Below are 20,521 nucleotides of genomic sequence, written 5' to 3'. Positions count from 1 at the left end.
TCCATGCCTTTATACACTTTTAACAGTATTGGCGCTAAGGTCACTATAAACGTCTTGTAAAACTCATGGGTTAAGCCATCTGAGCCAGGACTTTTATTCTTTTTTGTCTGGTTTATTGCATCCTTTATTTCTTCAATACTTATATCTCTTTCGCACATATTCTTCTCGTCCTCGTCTAGCTTCACATTAACAGTACTCAAGACTTCATTCACACACTCTTGTTTTACACCCTCCCTCTTAAATAACTCTCTATAAAAATTCTCCACTTCTTCTATTATCCCCACAAAATCATTTATTTTGTCGCCTTTTTTATTTTCCAGCTCTAAGATCTGATTTCTCCTCTGCTTTTTATTTTCTAAATTGAGGAAAAACTTTGTACTTCTCTCCCCCTCCAAAGCATACTTAGCTCTGCTTCTTATTATTATTCCCTTGCTTTTTTCCTTTTCATACTCTTCTAATTCTGTTTTTAACCTCATAAAGCCCTCTTCACCATAATCAGGATTATTTTCTATTTTTTTAGCTTCTTCTTTTAAAGCATTTTCCAATACTTCTACTTTACTCCTCTTCATAAAATCCCTCTGTTTTGAGTATCTAATACTTCTTTTTTTTATTTTCCTTTTCATTTCCTCCCACCACTCACATATATTTTCTTCATATACTGGGTTCTGCATTTCATACTTTATACATTTTACAATGCTTTCCTTATATGCCATTTCATTTAACAGATTTGAATTTAAACACCACACTCCCCCTCCCCTCTTCTCCCCTGTAACACATATCTTAACTGTCATCACTGCATGATCACTTAAACCAACAAAACTATATTTCACATTCTTGACATATTTTAGAATTTCTCTTTTCATCAAACATAGATCTATACGACTCTGTTTCAAGTTACCCATCACCATTTGTCTTCTCGAAAATTCTCTCTTATATGGATTCTCTTCCCTCCACACATCAACTATATCATCACTCCGCATCCACTCTAATAAGATCTTTCTTGACCCATCAGTTTTAAAATTGGCACTACTTGAAGCGTCCAGTCTGGAGCACCATACATTAAAGTCCCCAACCACTATACACTTTCCTTTACATAGTGTCTTTATTTCATTAAAGACTTCTTTTCTGTCAACCTCTACATTCGGTGCATAAATATTTATAAGCCTAAACAATTCATTGCAAAACATAAATTCAATCCCTAACAATCTCCCGCTTCCATCTTTATAAATCTGTTGCACATTTTGCACTCTTTCTCTTTTCGTCAAAATGGCCACTCCACAGGCATTTACATTCCCGTGACTTACATAAATTTCTCCCTCCCATTTATTTTTTATATTATCCATTATGTCCCCTGTCCAGTGCGTCTCTTGTAAACATAGCACATCAGCTTTTAACAATCTCTTCACCCTCTCAAACTTATTCAGGTCTCTTAACCCATTACTGTTTAAACTCACAATGTGCAAAACACCCCACATTATGAAAAAAAATAAAAAATAAATATATACATATACCCATTCAAATTAACTCAAACTCTTACTTTCTGCCTTGTGCTCCTCCGCTCTTTTCTTCTTTCTTTTATTCATCATACTTTTCCCCTCACTCGTGTCCATATCTTCCTCCGCGTTTGTCACACGATTCTCTAGCACTTCTCCCTCCTTTCCTCCCCCCTCGTCTTTCTTCATTCGTTTCCCCCTCAAATGTTCTTCTTCCTTCTTTTTGGCATCATCACCTTCATCTTTACTTTTAACCTTATTCCGGTCTCCATCCTCACACTCCAAATCTTTAGGATCCATCTCTTTACCAGGCGTACACTCTTTCTTTTTTCTCTCTCTCATCCGCTGCCGGCTGTTCTCACTTCCAATGTCTTCCCATGTCGTCGCTGTCTCTTCCCTTCCCCTGGAAATTTGGCTCTCCTCTCCTTCTACATTTAAACTCTCTTCCTCTTCGCTCTCCTCCACCTCGTATAGATCCGACGTTTCCTCCTCGCTGTTCTCCTCTTCCATCACTGCCGGCGTTTCACACACACAGCGTCCTGGTCGCATTCCGCACACGCCACACTTCTCCTCCTTGCACTCTCTTGAATAATGTCCTTGTTTGTCGCATCTAAAACATCTAAAACTCGGGCATTCCCTCACAACATGCCCCGGTTGTATACACAGACGGCAAACCTTGACTTGTCGATCGTGTATAACCCTGAAGTGTTCAGTCCCACTGAGCGTTTCAAACTTCGTTGAGTAAGGCAAAGATTTGACGACACTGTTGAACTTGACTTTTAAAAACCTTGTCCCATCCGCAATGTCAGTTCCTGGCCACATTCTCCTCTTTATTTTAGACGCTGCCATTACTCCCCAATCCTTTAGTTTTCCCAATATTTCTTCGTCTTGAATGTACATGGGCAGTCCTAGAAAAGAAACAACCATCTCCATGCAATCCACTTCTTTTACCATAACACGACTTTTTTTTATCATCAAACCATCCAAAATTTTCTCTTTTGCTCTCACATCCTCCATTGTTAATTCATACTCTTTTGGAGACTTATATCTACAACCAATAACTCCTCCGCACTCTTCTTTCACAGTCTTCAACAGTTCCATCATTGTGATTCTGTCCTCCCCTTCCATCTCCACCAACACCGTCAGTTCTTTATCATAACTGCGCTCCTCACCTCTTGCGTCCCACATGTTTCGGTCTCTTCCCTTATCCAATTGTCCAGCCATGTCTCCTCCTTTGTTACTAGAAGTGTTTATCCTCAAACAGCAAGAGCTGCTTGAGGATTAGACGGCCGCAAACTGCACGCACTGTTTTGCAACAATTATCTCAACCAATTCGAAAGAAAAAAAAACTCCAACTCCACACAAGCAAACACACTCCTTCTCCCTTCTTGCTTTTCTTGCTGTACCACTTCCTGTCACCACTACGAGCTCAGGGTGGTATGGCCGTAAGCGAGTACAACAGTCAAGAGCGAGCTATTTAAAGAAGACACACAGGCTGGGGAAAGAGAAACAGACCCTTTTCCACTCAAAAAAGTGGAAAAGTCTTCTCTCTTTTTTAGATATGAATTAAATTAAGGGAAAGATATAAGTAACAATAAAAAATATGCATTTTAATACATAAATACATTCACAAAAATCAATGTCGCGGTGACGCACTTTGTGTGGAAGTAATGGGGGCCTGTTTCTCAACTTTAAAATCACAAATGTCTTCTGGTTAAAATTGAATTAAATAAAAGTAAACAAATATTGGCTTACTTTAAACTGAATGTAATTTGGGGTGATTTTGTTGATTTAAAAACGGGAAATTTCTAACCTGGTTAAATTCAATTAAAACAAAATGTTTAAATGAATTAATAAAATTCATATAAATAAATACAATCAATATTGCGTTGAGGCACTTTGAGTGGAAGTAAATGGGGGCCTATTTTTTTAATTTAAAATCAGAAATGTCATAAGGTTAAAATAAAACCAAACCAATTAAAATGAAATAAAATAAAATAAAACATTGTGGTGATGCACTTTGAGTGCAGGTAATTTGGGGTGAATGTAGTGATTTTAAAACAGAAAGGGCATGCCTATATTTTCCTACAATGAAACAATATTTGCTGACGAGTTTAATGATTTTTATTTTTATTTTTTAATTTTAACTTTATCATCAGAAATGTAATCTGGTTCAAATAAAAACAAACCGAACCAAATAAAAACTAAAAAATAAAAGTAAACAAATATTGCGGTTAGGCACTTTAAAATGAATGTAATTTGGGGTGAATTTGGTGATTTTAAAACAGAAATTTCAAACCTGGTTAACTTAAATAAAATTAAAAAAAATGTTGAAATGAATTAATAAAATGAATATCAATAAATACAATCAATATTGCGTTGAGTCACTTGGAAGTCAATGGGGGCCTATTTTTGAAATTTAAAATCAGAAATGTCATCTGGTTAAAGTAAAACCAAACCAATTAAAATAAAATAAAATAAAATAAAATATTGTGGTGATGCACTTTGAGTGCAGGTAATTTGGGTTGAATTTAGTGATTTTAAAACAGAAAGGGCATGCCTATATTTTCCTACAATGAAACAATATTTGCTGACGAGTTTAATGATTTTTTTTATTTTTTTATTTTAACTTTATCATCAGAAATGTCATCTGGTTCAAATAAAACCAAACCGAACCAAATAAAAAATAAAAGTAAACAAATACTGCGGTTAGGCACTTCAAATTGAATGTAATTTGGGGTGAATTTGGTGATTTAAAAACAGAAATTTCAAACCTGGTTAGCTTAAATTAAATTAAAAAAAAATGTTTAAATGAATTAATAAAATTAATATCAATAAATACAATCAATATTGCGTTGAGGCACTTTGAGTGGAAGTCAATGGGGGCCTATTTTTGAAATGTAAAATCAGAAATGTCATAAGGTTAAAATAAAACCAAACCAATTAAAATAAAATAAAATAAAACACTGTGGTGATGCACTTTGAGTGCAGGTAATTTGGGGTGAATGTAGTGATTTTAAAACAGAAAGGGCATGCCTATATTTTCCTACAATGAAACAATATTTGCTGATGAGTTTAATGATTTTTTTTTTTTTGAGATGATAAAAAACTCTTGTCCTGTTCCAAGTACTGAAAAAGTACCAAAATAGCTGAAATGTCTCATTTGTTTACTTGCAAATCATTTGATCACACACCAACATCAGTGAAAAATGAACATGAGAATGTGTTTTTTGTTAAGTTATTGAAAAATTAACTTTAAATCTAAGAGGGTACATCTCCTGTGTAGTTTACCACTAAGGGGCTCGGATGACAATCAAATTTGGGAAGCTCCGTCTCAAGCTGAAGAGAGGAGTGCCATTTCCAAAAGAGCACGCGGCGCTCAAGAGTTTGTAGTAGAGACAGAGAAAAGGCCTGTCTATCGCCTTCTGCAGGAGAAATGAAGAATGACGAGGCTGAGCTGTCCTTTGTCACACCGCAAGCAGAAAGATGGCACAGAGAAAGAGAAAACACAGAAAAAAGAAGCAGCAGCAAATCCGTTTAAAAGTGTAAAGGAACTAGAATGAAAGCTGAGCCTTGGACAAGCGTGTTAGCTGAAGGAAAAGCAAAAGCTTACAGCACCTGGTATTCCCAGGCGGTCTCCCATCCAAGTACTAACCAGGCCCGACCCTGCTTAGCTTCCGAGATCGGACGAGATCGGGCGTGCTCAGGGTGGTATGGCCGTAAGCGAGTACAACAGTCAAGAGCGAGCTATTTAAAGAAGACACACAGGCTGGCGAAAGAGAAACAGACCCTTTTCCACTCAAAAAAGTGGAAAAGTCTTCTCTCTTTTTTAGATATGAATTAAATTAAGGGAAAGAAATAAGTAACAATAAAAAATATGCATTTTAATAAATAAATACATTCACAAAAATCAATGTCGCGGTGACGCACTTTGTGTGGAAGTAATCGGGGCCTGTTTCTCAACTTTAAAATCACAAATGTCTTCTGGTTAAAATTGAATTAAATAAAAGTAAACAAATATTGGCTTACTTTAAACTGAATGTAATTTGGGGTGATTTTGTTGATTTAAAAACGGGAAATTTCTAACCTGGTTAAATTCAATTAAAACAAAATGTTTAAATGAATTAATAAAATTCATATCAATAAATACAATCAATATTGCGTTGAGGCACTTTGAGTGGAAGTAAATGGGGGCCTATTTTTGAAATGTAAAATCAGAAATGTCATAAGGTTAAAATAAAACCGAACCAATTAAAATGAAATAAAATAAAATAAAACATTGTGGTGATGCACTTTGAGTGCAGGTAATTTGGGGTGAATGTAGTGATTTTAAAACAGAAAGGGCATGCCTATATTTTCCTACAATGAAACAATATTTGCTGACGAGTTTAATGATTTTTATTTTTATTTTTTAATTTTAACTTTATCATCAGAAATGTCATCTGGTTCAAATAAAAACAAACCGAACCAAATAAAAACTAAAAAATAAAAGTAAACAAATATTGCGGTTAGGCACTTTAAAATTAATGTAATTTGGGGTGAATTTGGTGATTTTAAAACAGATATTTCAAACCTGGTTAACTTAAATAAAATTAAAAAAATGTTGAAATGAATTAATAAAATGAATATCAATAAATACAATCAATATTGCGTTGAGTCACTTGGAAGTCAATGGGGGCCTATTTTTGAAATTTAAAATCAGAAATGTCATCTGGTTAAAGTAAAACCAAACCAATTAAAATAAAATAAAATAAAATAAAATATTGTGGTGATGCACTTTGAGTGCAGGTAATTTGGGTTGAATTTAGTGATTTTAAAACAGAAAGGGCATGCCTATATTTTCCTACAATGAAACAATATTTGCTGACGAGTTTAATGAATTTTTTTATTTTTTTATTTTAACTTTATCATCAGAAATGTCATCTGGTTCAAATAAAACCAAACCGAACCAAATAAAAAATAAAAGTAAACAAATACTGCGGTTAGGCACTTCAAATTGAATGTAATTTGGGGTGAATTTGGTGATTTAAAAACAGAAATTTCAAACCTGGTTAGCTTAAATTAAATTAAAACAAAATGTTTAAATGAATTAATAAAATTAATATCAATAAATACAATCAATATTGCGTTGAGTCACTTTGAGTGGAAGTCAATGGGGGCCTATTTTTGAAATGTAAAATCAGAAATGTCATAAGGTTAAAATAAAACCAAACCAATTAAAATAAAATAAAATAAAACAAAATAAAACACTGTGGTGATGCACTTTGAGTGCAGGTAATTTGGGGTGAATGTAGTGATTTTAAAACAGAAAGGGCATGCCTATATTTTCCTACAAGGAAACAATATTTGCTGATGAGTTTAATGAATTTTTTTTTTTTGAGATGATAAAAAACTCTTGTCCTGTTCCAAGTACTGAAAAAGTACCAAAATAGCTGAAATGTCTCATTTGTTTACTTGCAAATCATTTGATCACACACCAACATCAGTGAAAAATGAACATGAGAATGTGTTTTTTGTTAAGTTATTGAAAAATTAACTTTAAATCTAAGAGGGTACATCTCCTGTGTAGTTTACCACCAAGGGGCTCGGATGACAATCAAATTTGGGAAGCTCCGTCTCAAGCTGAAGAGAGGAGTGTCATTTCCAAAAGAGCACGCGGCGCTCAAGAGTTTGTAGTAGAGACAGAGAAAAGGCCTGTCTATCGCCTCCTGCAGGAGAAATGAAGAATGACAAGGCTGAGCTGTCCTTTGTCACACCGCAAGCAGAAGGATGGCACAGAGTGGGCGAAAACACAGAAAAAAGAAGCAGCAGCAAATCCGTTTAAAAGTGTAAAGGAACTAGAATGAAAGCTGAGCCTTGGACAAGCGTGTTAGCTGAAGGAAAAGCAAAAGCTTACAGCACCTGGTATTCCCAGGCGGTCTCCCATCCAAGTACTAACCAGGCCCGACCCTGCTTAGCTTCCGAGATCGGACGAGATCGGGCGTGCTCAGGGTGGTATGGCCGTAAGCGAGTACAACAGTCAAGAGCGAGCTATTTAAAGAAGACACACAGGCTGGCGAAAGAGTAACAGACCCTTTTCCACTCAAAAAAGTGGAAAAGTCTTCTCTCTTTTTTAGATATGAATTAAATTAAGGGAAGGAAATAAGTAACAATAAAAAATATGCATTTTAATAAATAAATACATTCACAAAAATCAATGTCGCGGTGACGCACTTTGTGTGGAAGTAATGGGGGCCTGTTTCTCAACTTTAAAATCACAAATGTCTTCTGGTTAAAATTGAATTAAATAAAAGTAAACAAATATTGGCTTACTTTAAACTGAATGTAATTTGGGGTGATTTTGTTGATTTAAAAACGGGAAATTTCTAACCTGGTTAAATTCAATTAAAACAAAATGTTTAAATGAATTAATAAAATTCATATCAATAAATACAATCAATATTGCGTTGAGGCACTTTGAGTGGAAGTAAATGGGGGCCTATTTTTGAAATGTAAAATCAGAAATGTCATAAGGTTAAAATAAAACCGAACCAATTAAAATGAAATAAAATAAAATAAAACATTGTGGTGATGCACTTTGAGTGCAGGTAATTTGGGGTGAATGTAGTGATTTTAAAACAGAAAGGGCATGCCTATATTTTCCTACAATGAAACAATATTTGCTGACGAGTTTAATGATTTTTATTTTTTAATTTTAACTTTATCATCAGAAATGTCATCTGGTTCAAATAAAAACAAACCGAACCAAATAAAAACTAAAAAATAAAAGTAAACAAATATTGCGGTTAGGCACTTTAAAATGAATGTAATTTGGGGTGAATTTGGTGATTTTAAAACAGATATTTCAAACCTGGTTAACTTAAATAAAATTAAAAAAAAATGTTGAAATGAATTAATAAAATGAATATCAATAAATACAATCAATATTGCGTTGAGTCACTTGGAAGTCAATGGGGGCCTATTTTTGAAATTTAAAATCAGAAATGTCATCTGGTTAAAGTAAAACCAAACCAATTAAAATAAAATAAAATAAAATAAAATATTGTGGTGATGCACTTTGAGTGCAGGTAATTTGGGTTGAATTTAGTGATTTTAAAACAGAAAGGGCATGCCTATATTTTCCTACAATGAAACAATATTTGCTGACGAGTTTAATGAATTTTTTTATTTTTTTATTTTAACTTTATCATCAGAAATGTCATCTGGTTCAAATAAAACCAAACCGAACCAAATAAAAAATAAAAGTAAACAAATACTGCGGTTAGGCACTTCAAATTGAATGTAATTTGGGGTGAATTTGGTGATTTAAAAACAGAAATTTCAAACCTGGTTAACTTAAATTAAATTAAAACAAAATGTTTAAATGAATTAATAAAATTAATATCAATAAATACAATCAATATTGCGTTGAGTCACTTTGAGTGGAAGTCAATGGGGGCCTATTTTCGAAATGTAAAATCAGAAATGTCATAAGGTTAAAATAAAACCAAACCAATTAAAATAAAATAAAATAAAATAAAACACTGTGGTGATGCACTTTGAGTGCAGGTAATTTGGGGTGAATGTAGTGATTTTAAAACAGAAAGGGCATGCCTATATTTTCCTACAATGAAACAATATTTGCTGATGAGTTTAATGATTTTTTTTTTTTTTGAGATGATAAAAAACTCTTGTCCTGTTCCAAGTACTGAAAAAGTACCAAAATAGCTGAAATGTCTCATTTGTTTACTTGCAAATCATTTGATCACACACCAACATCAGTGAAAAATGAACATGAGAATGTGTTTTTTGTTAAGTTATTGAAAAATTAACTTTAAATCTAAGAGGGTACATCTCCTGTGTAGTTTACCACCAAGGGGCTCGGATGACAATCAAATTTGGGAAGCTCCGTCTCAAGCTGAAGAGAGGAGTGTCATTTCCAAAAGAGCACGCGGCGCTCAAGAGTTTGTAGTAGAGACAGAGAAAAGGCCTGTCTATCGCCTCCTGCAGGAGAAATGAAGAATGACGAGGCTGAGCTGTCCTTTGTCACACCGCAAGCAGAAGGATGGCACAGAGTGGGCGAAAACACAGAAAAAAGAAGCAGCAGCAAATCCGTTTAAAAGTGTAAAGGAACTAGAATGAAAGCTGAGCCTTGGACAAGCGTGTTAGCTGAAGGAAAAGCAAAAGCTTACAGCACCTGGTATTCCCAGGCGGTCTCCCATCCAAGTACTAACCAGGCCCGACCCTGCTTAGCTTCCGAGATCGGACGAGATCGGGCGTGCTCAGGGTGGTATGGCCGTAAGCGAGTACAACAGTCAAGAGCGAGCTATTTAAAGAAGACACACAGGCTGGCGAAAGAGTAACAGACCCTTTTCCACTCAAAAAAGTGGAAAAGTCTTCTCTCTTTTTTAGATATGAATTAAATTAAGGGAAGGAAATAAGTAACAATAAAAAATATGCATTTTAATAAATAAATACATTCACAAAAATCAATGTCGCGGTGACGCACTTTGTGTGGAAGTAATGGGGGCCTGTTTCTCAACTTTAAAATCACAAATGTCTTCTGGTTAAAATTGAATTAAATAAAAGTAAACAAATATTGGCTTACTTTAAACTGAATGTAATTTGGGGTGATTTTGTTGATTTAAAAACGGGAAATTTCTAACCTGGTTAAATTCAATTAAAACAAAATGTTTAAATGAATTAATAAAATTCATATCAATAAATACAATCAATATTGCGTTGAGGCACTTTGAGTGGAAGTAAATGGGGGCCTATTTTTTAAATTTAAAATCAGAAATGTCATAAGGTTAAAATAAAACCAAACCAATTAAAATGAAATAAAATAAAATAAAACATTGTGGTGATGCACTTTGAGTGCAGGTAATTTGGGGTGAATGTAGTGATTTTAAAACAGAAAGGGCATGCCTATATTTTCCTACAATGAAACAATATTTGCTGACGAGTTTAATGATTTTTATTTTTATTTTTTAATTTTAACTTTATCATCAGAAATGTCATCTGGTTCAAATAAAAACAAACCGAATCAAATAAAAACTAAAAAATAAAAGTAAACAAATATTGCGGTTAGGCACTTTAAAATGAATGTAATTTGGGGTGAATTTGGTGATTTTAAAACAGAAATTTCAAACCTGGTTAACTTAAATAAAATTAAAAAAAATGTTGAAATGAATTAATAAAACGAATATCAATAAATACAATCAATATTGCGTTGAGTCACTTGGAAGTCAATGGGGGCCTATTTTTGAAATTTAAAATCAGAAATGTCATCTGGTTAAAGTAAAACCCAAACCAATTAAAATAAAATAAAATAAAATATTGTGGTGATGCACTTTGAGTGCAGGTAATTTGGGTTGAATTTAGTGATTTTAAAACAGAAAGGGCATGCCTATATTTTCCTACAATGAAACAATATTTGCTGACGAGTTTAATGAATTTTTTTATTTTTTTATTTTAACTTTATCATCAGAAATGTCATCTGGTTCAAATAAAACCAAACCGAACCAAATAAAAAATAAAAGTAAACAAATACTGCGGTTAGGCACTTCAAATTGAATGTAATTTGGGGTGAATTTGGTGATTTAAAAACAGAAATTTCAAACCTGGTTAACTTAAATTAAATTAAAACAAAATGTTTAAATGAATTAATAAAATTAATATCAATAAATACAATCAATATTGCGTTGAGTCACTTTGAGTGGAAGTCAATGGGGGCCTATTTTCGAAATGTAAAATCAGAAATGTCATAAGGTTAAAATAAAACCAAACCAATTAAAATAAAATAAAATAAAATAAAACACTGTGGTGATGCACTTTGAGTGCAGGTAATTTGGGGTGAATGTAGTGATTTTAAAACAGAAAGGGCATGCCTATATTTTCCTACAATGAAACAATATTTGCTGATGAGTTTAATGATTTTTTTTTTTTTGAGATGATAAAAAACTCTTGTCCTGTTCCAAGTACTGAAAAAGTACCAAAATAGCTGAAATGTCTCATTTGTTTACTTGCAAATCATTTGATCACACACCAACATCAGTGAAAAATGAACATGAGAATGTGTTTTTTGTTAAGTTATTGAAAAATTAACTTTAAATCTAAGAGGGTACATCTCCTGTGTAGTTTACCACTAAGGGGCTCGGATGACAATCAAATTTGGGAAGCTCCGTCTCAAGCTGAAGAGAGGAGTGTCATTTCCAAAAGAGCACGCGGCGCTCAAGAGTTTGTAGTAGAGACAGAGAAAAGGCCTGTCTATCGCCTCCTGCAGGAGAAATGAAGAATGACGAGGCTGAGCTGTCCTTTGTCACACCGCAAGCAGAAAGAGGGCACAGAGAAAGCGAAAACACAGAAAAAAGAAGCAGCAGCAAATCCGTTTAAAAGTGTAAAGGAACTAGAATGAAAGCTGAGCCTTGGACAAGCGTGTTAGCTGAAGGAAAAGCAAAAGCTTACAGCACCTGGTATTCCCAGGCGGTCTCCCATCCAAGTACTAACCAGGCCCGACCCTGCTTAGCTTCCGAGATCGGACGAGATCGGGCGTGCTCAGGGTGGTATGGCCGTAAGCGAGTACAACAGTCAAGAGCGAGCTATTTAAAGAAGACACACAGGCTGGCGAAAGAGAAACAGACCCTTTTCCATTTAAAAAAGTGGAAAAGTCTTCTCTCTTTTTTAGATATGAATTAAATTAAGGGAAAGAAATAAGTAACAATAAAAAATATGCATTTTAATACATAAATACATTCACAAAAATCAATGTCGCGGTGACGCACTTTGTGTGGAAGTAATGGGGGCCTGTTTCTCAACTTTAAAATCACAAATGTCTTCTGGTTAAAATTGAATTAAATAAAAGTAAACAAATATTGGCTTACTTTAAACTGAATGTAATTTGGGGTGATTTTGTTGATTTAAAAACGGGAAATTTCTAACCTGGTTACATTCAATTAAAACAAAATGTTTAAATGAATTAATAAAATTCATATAAATAAATACAATCAATATTGCGTTGAGGCACTTTGAGTGGAAGTAAATGGGGGCCTATTTTTTAAATTTAAAATCAGAAATGTCATAAGGTTAAAATAAAACCAAACCAATTAAAATGAAATAAAATAAAATAAAACATTGGGGTGATGCACTTTGAGTGCAGGTAATTTGGGGTGAATGTAGTGATTTTAAAACAGAAAGGGCATGCCTATATTTTCCTACAATGAAACAATATTTGCTGACGAGTTTAATGATTTTTATTTTTTAATTTTAACTTTATCATCAGAAATGTCATCTGGTTCAAATAAAAACAAACCGAACCAAATAAAAACTAAAAAATAAAAGTAAACAAATATTGCGGTTAGGCACTTTAAAATGAATGTAATTTGGGGTGAATTTGGTGATTTTAAAACAGATATTTCAAACCTGGTTAACTTAAATAAAATTAAAAAAAAATGTTGAAATGAATTAATAAAATGAATATCAATAAATACAATCAATATTGCGTTGAGTCACTTGGAAGTCAATGGGGGCCTATTTTTGAAATTTAAAATCAGAAATGTCATCTGGTTAAAGTAAAACCAAACCAATTAAAATAAAATAAAATAAAATAAAATATTGTGGTGATGCACTTTGAGTGCAGGTAATTTGGGTTGAATTTAGTGATTTTAAAACAGAAAGGGCATGCCTATATTTTCCTACAATGAAACAATATTTGCTGACGAGTTTAATGAATTTTTTTATTTTTTTATTTTAACTTTATCATCAGAAATGTCATCTGGTTCAAATAAAACCAAACCGAACCAAATAAAAAATAAAAGTAAACAAATACTGCGGTTAGGCACTTCAAATTGAATGTAATTTGGGGTGAATTTGGTGATTTAAAAACAGAAATTTCAAACCTGGTTAACTTAAATTAAATTAAAACAAAATGTTTAAATGAATTAATAAAATTAATATCAATAAATACAATCAATATTGCGTTGAGTCACTTTGAGTGGAAGTCAATGGGGGCCTATTTTCGAAATGTAAAATCAGAAATGTCATAAGGTTAAAATAAAACCAAACCAATTAAAATAAAATAAAATAAAATAAAACACTGTGGTGATGCACTTTGAGTGCAGGTAATTTGGGGTGAATGTAGTGATTTTAAAACAGAAAGGGCATGCCTATATTTTCCTACAATGAAACAATATTTGCTGATGAGTTTAATGATTTTTTTTTTTTTTGAGATGATAAAAAACTCTTGTCCTGTTCCAAGTACTGAAAAAGTACCAAAATAGCTGAAATGTCTCATTTGTTTACTTGCAAATCATTTGATCACACACCAACATCAGTGAAAAATGAACATGAGAATGTGTTTTTTGTTAAGTTATTGAAAAATTAACTTTAAATCTAAGAGGGTACATCTCCTGTGTAGTTTACCACTAAGGGGCTCGGATGACAATCAAATTTGGGAAGCTCCGTCTCAAGCTGAAGAGAGGAGTGTCATTTCCAAAAGAGCACGCGGCGCTCAAGAGTTTGTAGTAGAGACAGAGAAAAGGCCTGTCTATCGCCTCCTGCAGGAGAAATGAAGAATGACGAGGCTGAGCTGTCCTTTGTCACACCGCAAGCAGAAAGAGGGCACAGAGAAAGCGAAAACACAGAAAAAAGAAGCAGCAGCAAATCCGTTTAAAAGTGTAAAGGAACTAGAATGAAAGCTGAGCCTTGGACAAGCGTGTTAGCTGAAGGAAAAGCAAAAGCTTACAGCACCTGGTATTCCCAGGCGGTCTCCCATCCAAGTACTAACCAGGCCCGACCCTGCTTAGCTTCCGAGATCGGACGAGATCGGGCGTGCTCAGGGTGGTATGGCCGTAAGCGAGTACAACAGTCAAGAGCGAGCTATTTAAAGAAGACACACAGGCTGGCGAAAGAGAAACAGACCCTTTTCCACTCAAAAAAGTGGAAAAGTCTTCTCTCTTTTTTAGATATGAATTAAATTAAGGGAAAGAAATAAGTAACAATAAAAAATATGCATTTTAATACATAAATACATTCACAAAAATCAATGTCGCGGTGACGCACTTTGTGTGGAAGTAATGGGGGCCTGTTTCTCAACTTTAAAATCACAAATGTCTTCTGGTTAAAATTGAATTAAATAAAAGTAAACAAATATTGGCTTACTTTAAACTGAATGTAATTTGGGGTGATTTTGTTGATTTAAAAACGGGAAATTTCTAACCTGGTTAAATTCAATTAAAACAAAATGTTTAAATGAATTAATAAAATTCATATCAATAAATACAATCAATATTGCGTTGAGGCACTTTGAGTGGAAGTAAATGGGGGCCTATTTTTTAAATTTAAAATCAGAAATGTCATAAGGTTAAAATAAAACCAAACCAATTAAAATGAAATAAAATAAAATAAAACATTGGGGTGATGCACTTTGAGTGCAGGTAATTTGGGGTGAATGTAGTGATTTTAAAACAGAAAGGGCATGCCTATATTTTCCTACAATGAAACAATATTTGCTGACGAGTTTAATGATTTTTATTTTTATTTTTTAATTTTAACTTTATCATCAGAAATGTCATCTGGTTCAAATAAAAACAAACCGAACCAAATAAAAAATAAAAAATAAAAGTAAACAAATATTGCGGTTAGGCACTTTAAAATGAATGTAATTTGGGGTGAATTTGGTGATTTTAAAACAGATATTTCAAACCTGGTTAACTTAAATAAAATTTAAAAAAAATGTTGAAATGAATTAATAAAATGAATATCAATAAATACAATCAATATTGCGTTGAGTCACTTGGAAGTCAATGGGGGCCTATTTTTGAAATTTAAAATCAGAAATGTCATCTGGTTAAAGTAAAACCAAACCAATTAAAATAAAATAAAATAAAATAAAATAAAATATTGTGGTGATGCACTTTGAGTGCAGGTAATTTGGGTTGAATTTAGTGATTTTAAAACAGAAAGGGCATGCCTATATTTTCCTACAATGAAACAATATTTGCTGACGAGTTTAATGAATTTTTTTATTTTTTTATTTTAACTTTATCATCAGAAATGTCATCTGGTTCAAATAAAACCAAACCGAACCAAATAAAAAATAAAAGTAAACAAATACTGCGGTTAGGCACTTCAAATTGAATGTAATTTGGGGTGAATTTGGTGATTTAAAAACAGAAATTTCAAACCTGGTTAACTTAAATTAAATTAAAACAAAATGTTTAAATGAATTAATAAAATTAATATCAATAAATACAATCAATATTGCGTTGAGTCACTTTGAGTGGAAGTCAATGGGGGCCTATTTTCGAAATGTAAAATCAGAAATGTCATAAGGTTAAAATAAAACCAAACCAATTAAAATAAAATAAAATAAAATAAAACACTGTGGTGATGCACTTTGAGTGCAGGTAATTTGGGGTGAATGTAATGATTTTAAAACAGAAAGGGCATGCCTATATTTTCCTACAATGAAACAATATTTGCTGATGAGTTTAATGATTTTTTTTTTTTTTGAGATGATAAAAAACTCTTGTCCTGTTCCAAGTACTGAAAAAGTACCAAAATAGCTGAAATGTCTCATTTGTTTACTTGCAAATCATTTGATCACACACCAACATCAGTGAAAAATGAACATGAGAATGTGTTTTTTGTTAAGTTATTGAAAAATTAACTTTAAATCTAAGAGGGTACATCTCCTGTGTAGTTTACCACTAAGGGGCTCGGATGACAATCAAATTTGGGAAGCTCCGTCTCAAGCTGAAGAGAGGAGTGTCATTTCCAAAAGAGCACGCGGCGCTCAAGAGTTTGTAGTAGAGACAGAGAAAAGGCCTGTCTATCGCCTCCGGCAGGAGAAATGAAGAATGACGAGGCTGAGCTGTCCTTTGTCACACCGCAAGCAGAAAGAGGGCACAGAGAAAGCGAAAACACAGAAAAAAGAAGCAGCAGCAAATCCGTTTAAAAGTGTAAAGGAACTAGAATGAAAGCTGAGCCTTGGACAAGCGTGTTAGCTGAAGGAAAAGCAAAAGCTTACAGCACCTGGTATTCCCAGGCGGTCTCCCATCCAAGTACTAACCAGGCCCGACCCTGCTTAGCTTCCGAGATCGGACGAGATCGGGCGTGCTCAGGGTGGTATGGCCGTAAGCGAGTACAACAGTCAAGAGCGAGCTATTTAAAGAAGACACACAGGCTGGCGAAAGAGAAACAGACCCTTTTCCATTTAAAAAAGTGGAAAAGTCTTCTCTCTTTTTTAGATATGAATTAAATTAAGGGAAAGAAATAAGTAACAATAAAAAATATGCATTTTAATACATAAATACATTCACAAAAATCAATGTCGCGGTGACGCACTTTGTGTGGAAGTAATGGGGGCCTGTTTCTCAACTTTAAAATCACAAATGTCTTCTGGTTAAAATTGAATTAAATAAAAGTAAACAAATATTGGCTTACTTTAAACTGAATGTAATTTGGGGTGATTTTGTTGATTTAAAAACGGGAAATTTCTAACCTGGTTACATTCAATTAAAACAAAATGTTTAAATGAATTAATAAAATTCATATCAATAAATACAATCAATATTGCGTTGAGGCACTTTGAGTGGAAGTAAATGGGGGCCTATTTTTTTAATTTAAAATCAGAAATGTCATAAGGTTAAAATAAAACCAAACCAATTAAAATGAAATAAAATAAAATAAAACATTGGGGTGATGCACTTTGAGTGCAGGTAATTTGGGGTGAATGTAGTGATTTTAAAACAGAAAGGGCATGCCTATATTTTCCTACAATGAAACAATATTTGCTGACGAGTTTAATGATTTTTATTTTTATTTTTTAATTTTAACTTTATCATCAGAAATGTCATCTGGTTCAAATAAAAACAAACCGAACCAAATAAAAACTAAAAAATAAAAGTAAACAAATATTGCGGTTAGGCACTTTAAAATGAATGTAATTTGGGGTGAATTTGGTGATTTTAAAACAGATATTTCAAACCTGGTTAACTTAAATAAAATTAAAAAAAAATGTTGAAATGAATTAATAAAATGAATATCAATAAATACAATCAATATTGCGTTGAGTCACTTGGAAGTCAATGGGGGCCTATTTTTGAAATTTAAAATTAGAAATGTCATCTGGTTAAAGTAAAACCAAACCAATTAAAATAAAATAAAATAAAATAAAATATTGTGGTGATGCACTTTGAGTGCAGGTAATTTGGGTTGAATTTAGTGATTTTAAAACAGAAAGGGCATGCCTATATTTTCCTACAATGAAACAATATTTGCTGACGAGTTTAATGAATTTTTTTATTTTTTTATTTTAACTTTATCATCAGAAATGTCATCTGGTTCAAATAAAACCAAACCGAACCAAATAAAAAATAAAAGTAAACAAATACTGCGGTTAGGCACTTCAAATTGAATGTAATTTGGGGTGAATTTGGTGATTTAAAAACAGAAATTTCAAACCTGGTTAACTTAAATTAAATTAAAACAAAATGTTTAAATGAATTAATAAAATTAATATCAATAAATACAATCAATATTGCGTTGAGTCACTTTGAGTGGAAGTCAATGGGGGCCTATTTTCGAAATGTAAAATCAGAAATGTCATAAGGTTAAAATAAAACCAAACCAATTAAAATAAAATAAAATAAAATAAAACACTGTGGTGATGCACTTTGAGTGCAGGTAATTTGGGGTGAATGTAGTGATTTTAAAACAGAAAGGGCATGCCTATATTTTCCTACAATGAAACAATATTTGCTGATGAGTTTAATGATTTTTTTTTTTTTGAGATGATAAAAAACTCTTGTCCTGTTCCAAGTACTGAAAAAGTACCAAAATAGCTGAAATGTCTCATTTGTTTACTTGCAAATCATTTGATCACACACCAACATCAGTGAAAAATGAACATGAGAATGTGTTTTTTGTTAAGTTATTGAAAAATTAACTTTAAATCTAAGAGGGTACATCTCCTGTGTAGTTTACCACTAAGGGGCTCGGATGACAATCAAATTTGGGAAGCTCCGTCTCAAGCTGAAGAGAGGAGTGTCATTTCCAAAAGAGCACGCGGCGCTCAAGAGTTTGTAGTAGAGACAGAGAAAAGGCCTGTCTATCGCCTCCTGCAGGAGAAATGAAGAATGACGAGGCTGAGCTGTCCTTTGTCACACCGCAAGCAGAAAGAGGGCACAGAGAAAGCGAAAACACAGAAAAAAGAAGCAGCAGCAAATCCGTTTAAAAGTGTAAAGGAACTAGAATGAAAGCTGAGCCTTGGACAGGCGTGTTAGCTGAAGGAAAAGCAAAAGCTTACAGCACCTGGTATTCCCAGGCGGTCTCCCATCCAAGTACTAACCAGGCCCGACCCTGCTTAGCTTCCGAGATCGGACGAGATCGGGCGTGCTCAGGGTGGTATGGCCGTAAGCGAGTACAACAGTCAAGAGCGAGCTATTTAAAGAAGACACACAGGCTGGCGAAAGAGAAACAGACCCTTTTCCACTCAAAAAAGTGGAAAAGTCTTCTCTCTTTTTTAGATATGAATTAAATTAAGGGAAAGAAATAAGTAACAATAAAAAATATGCATTTTAATACATAAATACATTCACAAAAATCAATGTCGCGGTGACGCACTTTGTGTGGAAGTAATCGGGGCCTGTTTCTCAACTTTAAAATCACAAATGTCTTCTGGTTAAAATTGAATTAAATAAAAGTAAACAAATATTGGCTTACTTTAAACTGAATGTAATTTGGGGTGATTTTGTTGATTTAAAAACGGGAAATTTCTAACCTGGTTAAATTCAATTAAAACAAAATGTTTAAATGAATTAATAAAATTCATATCAATAAATACAATCAATATTGCGTTGAGGCACTTTGAGTGGAAGTAAATGGGGGCCTATTTTTGAAATGTAAAATCAGAAATGTCATAAGGTTAAAATAAAACCGAACCAATTAAAATGAAATAAAATAAAATAAAACATTGTGGTGATGCACTTTGAGTGCAGGTAATTTGGGGTGAATGTAGTGATTTTAAAACAGAAAGGGCATGCCTATATTTTCCTACAATGAAACAATATTTGCTGACGAGTTTAATGATTTTTATTTTTATTTTTTAATTTTAACTTTATCATCAGAAATGTCATCTGGTTCAAATAAAAACAAACCGAACCAAATAAAAACTAAAAAATAAAAGTAAACAAATATTGCGGTTAGGCACTTTAAAATGAATGTAATTTGGGTTGAATTTGGTGATTTTAAAACAGAAATTTCAAACCTGGTTAACTTAAATAAAATTAAAAAAAATGTTGAAATGAATTAATAAAATTAATATCAATAAATACAATCAATATTGCGTTGAGTCACTTTGAGTGGAAGTCAATGGGGGCCTATTTTTGAAATGTAAAATCAGAAATGTCATAAGGTTAAAATAAAACCAAACCAATTAAAATAAAATAAAATAAAATAAAACACTGTGGTGATGCACTTTGAGTGCAGGTAATTTGGGGTGAATGTAGTGATTTTAAAACAGAAAGGGCATGCCTATATTTTCCTACAATGAAACAATATTTGCTGACGAGTTTAATGATTTTTTTTTTTTGAGATGATAAAAAACTCTTGTCCTGTTCCAAGTACTGAAAAAGTACCAAAATAGCTGAAATGTCTCGTTTGTTTACTTGCAAATCATTTGATCACACACCAACATCAGTGAAAAATGAACATGAGAATGTGTTTTTTGTTAAGTTATTGAAAAATTAACTTTAAATCTAAGAGGGTACATCTCCTGTGTAGTTTACCACTAAGGGGCTCGGATGACAATCAAATTTGGGAAGCTCCGTCTCAAGCTGAAGAGAGGAGTGTTATTTCCAAAAGAGCACGCGGCGCTCAAGAGTTTGTAGTAGAGACAGAGAAAAGGCCTGTCTATCGCCTCCTGCAGGAGAAATGAAGAATGACGAGGCTGAGCTGTCCTTTGTCACACCGCAAGCAGAAAGAGGGCACAGAGAAAGCGAAAACACAGAAAAAAGAAGCAGCAGCAAATCCGTTTAAAAGTGTAAAGG

General features: G+C 33.2%; 7 non-coding genes across 7 annotated transcripts; all 7 read right to left on the bottom strand.

Moving 5' to 3' along the window:
• Positions 1-5,099: 5,099 nt before the first annotated feature.
• LOC132112776 (5S ribosomal RNA) lies at positions 5,100-5,218 on the bottom strand. Its single transcript, XR_009425040.1, has one exon. It is a non-coding gene; the product is annotated as a 5S ribosomal RNA (ribosomal RNA).
• A 2,164-nt stretch (positions 5,219-7,382) lies between these two features.
• On the bottom strand, positions 7,383-7,501 carry LOC132112771 (5S ribosomal RNA). The gene has a single exon (XR_009425038.1). It is a non-coding gene; the product is annotated as a 5S ribosomal RNA (ribosomal RNA).
• Positions 7,502-9,657: 2,156 nt separating this feature from the next.
• LOC132112767 (5S ribosomal RNA) lies at positions 9,658-9,776 on the bottom strand. The gene has a single exon (XR_009425037.1). It is a non-coding gene; the product is annotated as a 5S ribosomal RNA (ribosomal RNA).
• A 2,156-nt stretch (positions 9,777-11,932) lies between these two features.
• LOC132112762 (5S ribosomal RNA) lies at positions 11,933-12,051 on the bottom strand. The gene has a single exon (XR_009425036.1). It is a non-coding gene; the product is annotated as a 5S ribosomal RNA (ribosomal RNA).
• Positions 12,052-14,207: 2,156 nt separating this feature from the next.
• On the bottom strand, positions 14,208-14,326 carry LOC132112756 (5S ribosomal RNA). The gene has a single exon (XR_009425035.1). It is a non-coding gene; the product is annotated as a 5S ribosomal RNA (ribosomal RNA).
• Positions 14,327-16,493: 2,167 nt separating this feature from the next.
• LOC132112745 (5S ribosomal RNA) lies at positions 16,494-16,612 on the bottom strand. The gene has a single exon (XR_009425033.1). It is a non-coding gene; the product is annotated as a 5S ribosomal RNA (ribosomal RNA).
• Positions 16,613-18,773: 2,161 nt separating this feature from the next.
• LOC132112736 (5S ribosomal RNA) lies at positions 18,774-18,892 on the bottom strand. Its single transcript, XR_009425030.1, has one exon. It is a non-coding gene; the product is annotated as a 5S ribosomal RNA (ribosomal RNA).
• Between the last annotated feature and the right edge of the window lie 1,629 nt (positions 18,893-20,521).

The sequence above is a fragment of the Carassius carassius genome, chromosome 2, assembly GCF_963082965.1.
Source record: "Carassius carassius chromosome 2, fCarCar2.1, whole genome shotgun sequence".
In the NCBI taxonomy this organism is placed as follows: domain Eukaryota; kingdom Metazoa; phylum Chordata; class Actinopteri; order Cypriniformes; family Cyprinidae; genus Carassius; species Carassius carassius.
The sequence above is the reverse complement of the archived record's forward strand: the minus strand, read 5'-3'. Positions and strand labels throughout refer to the sequence as shown.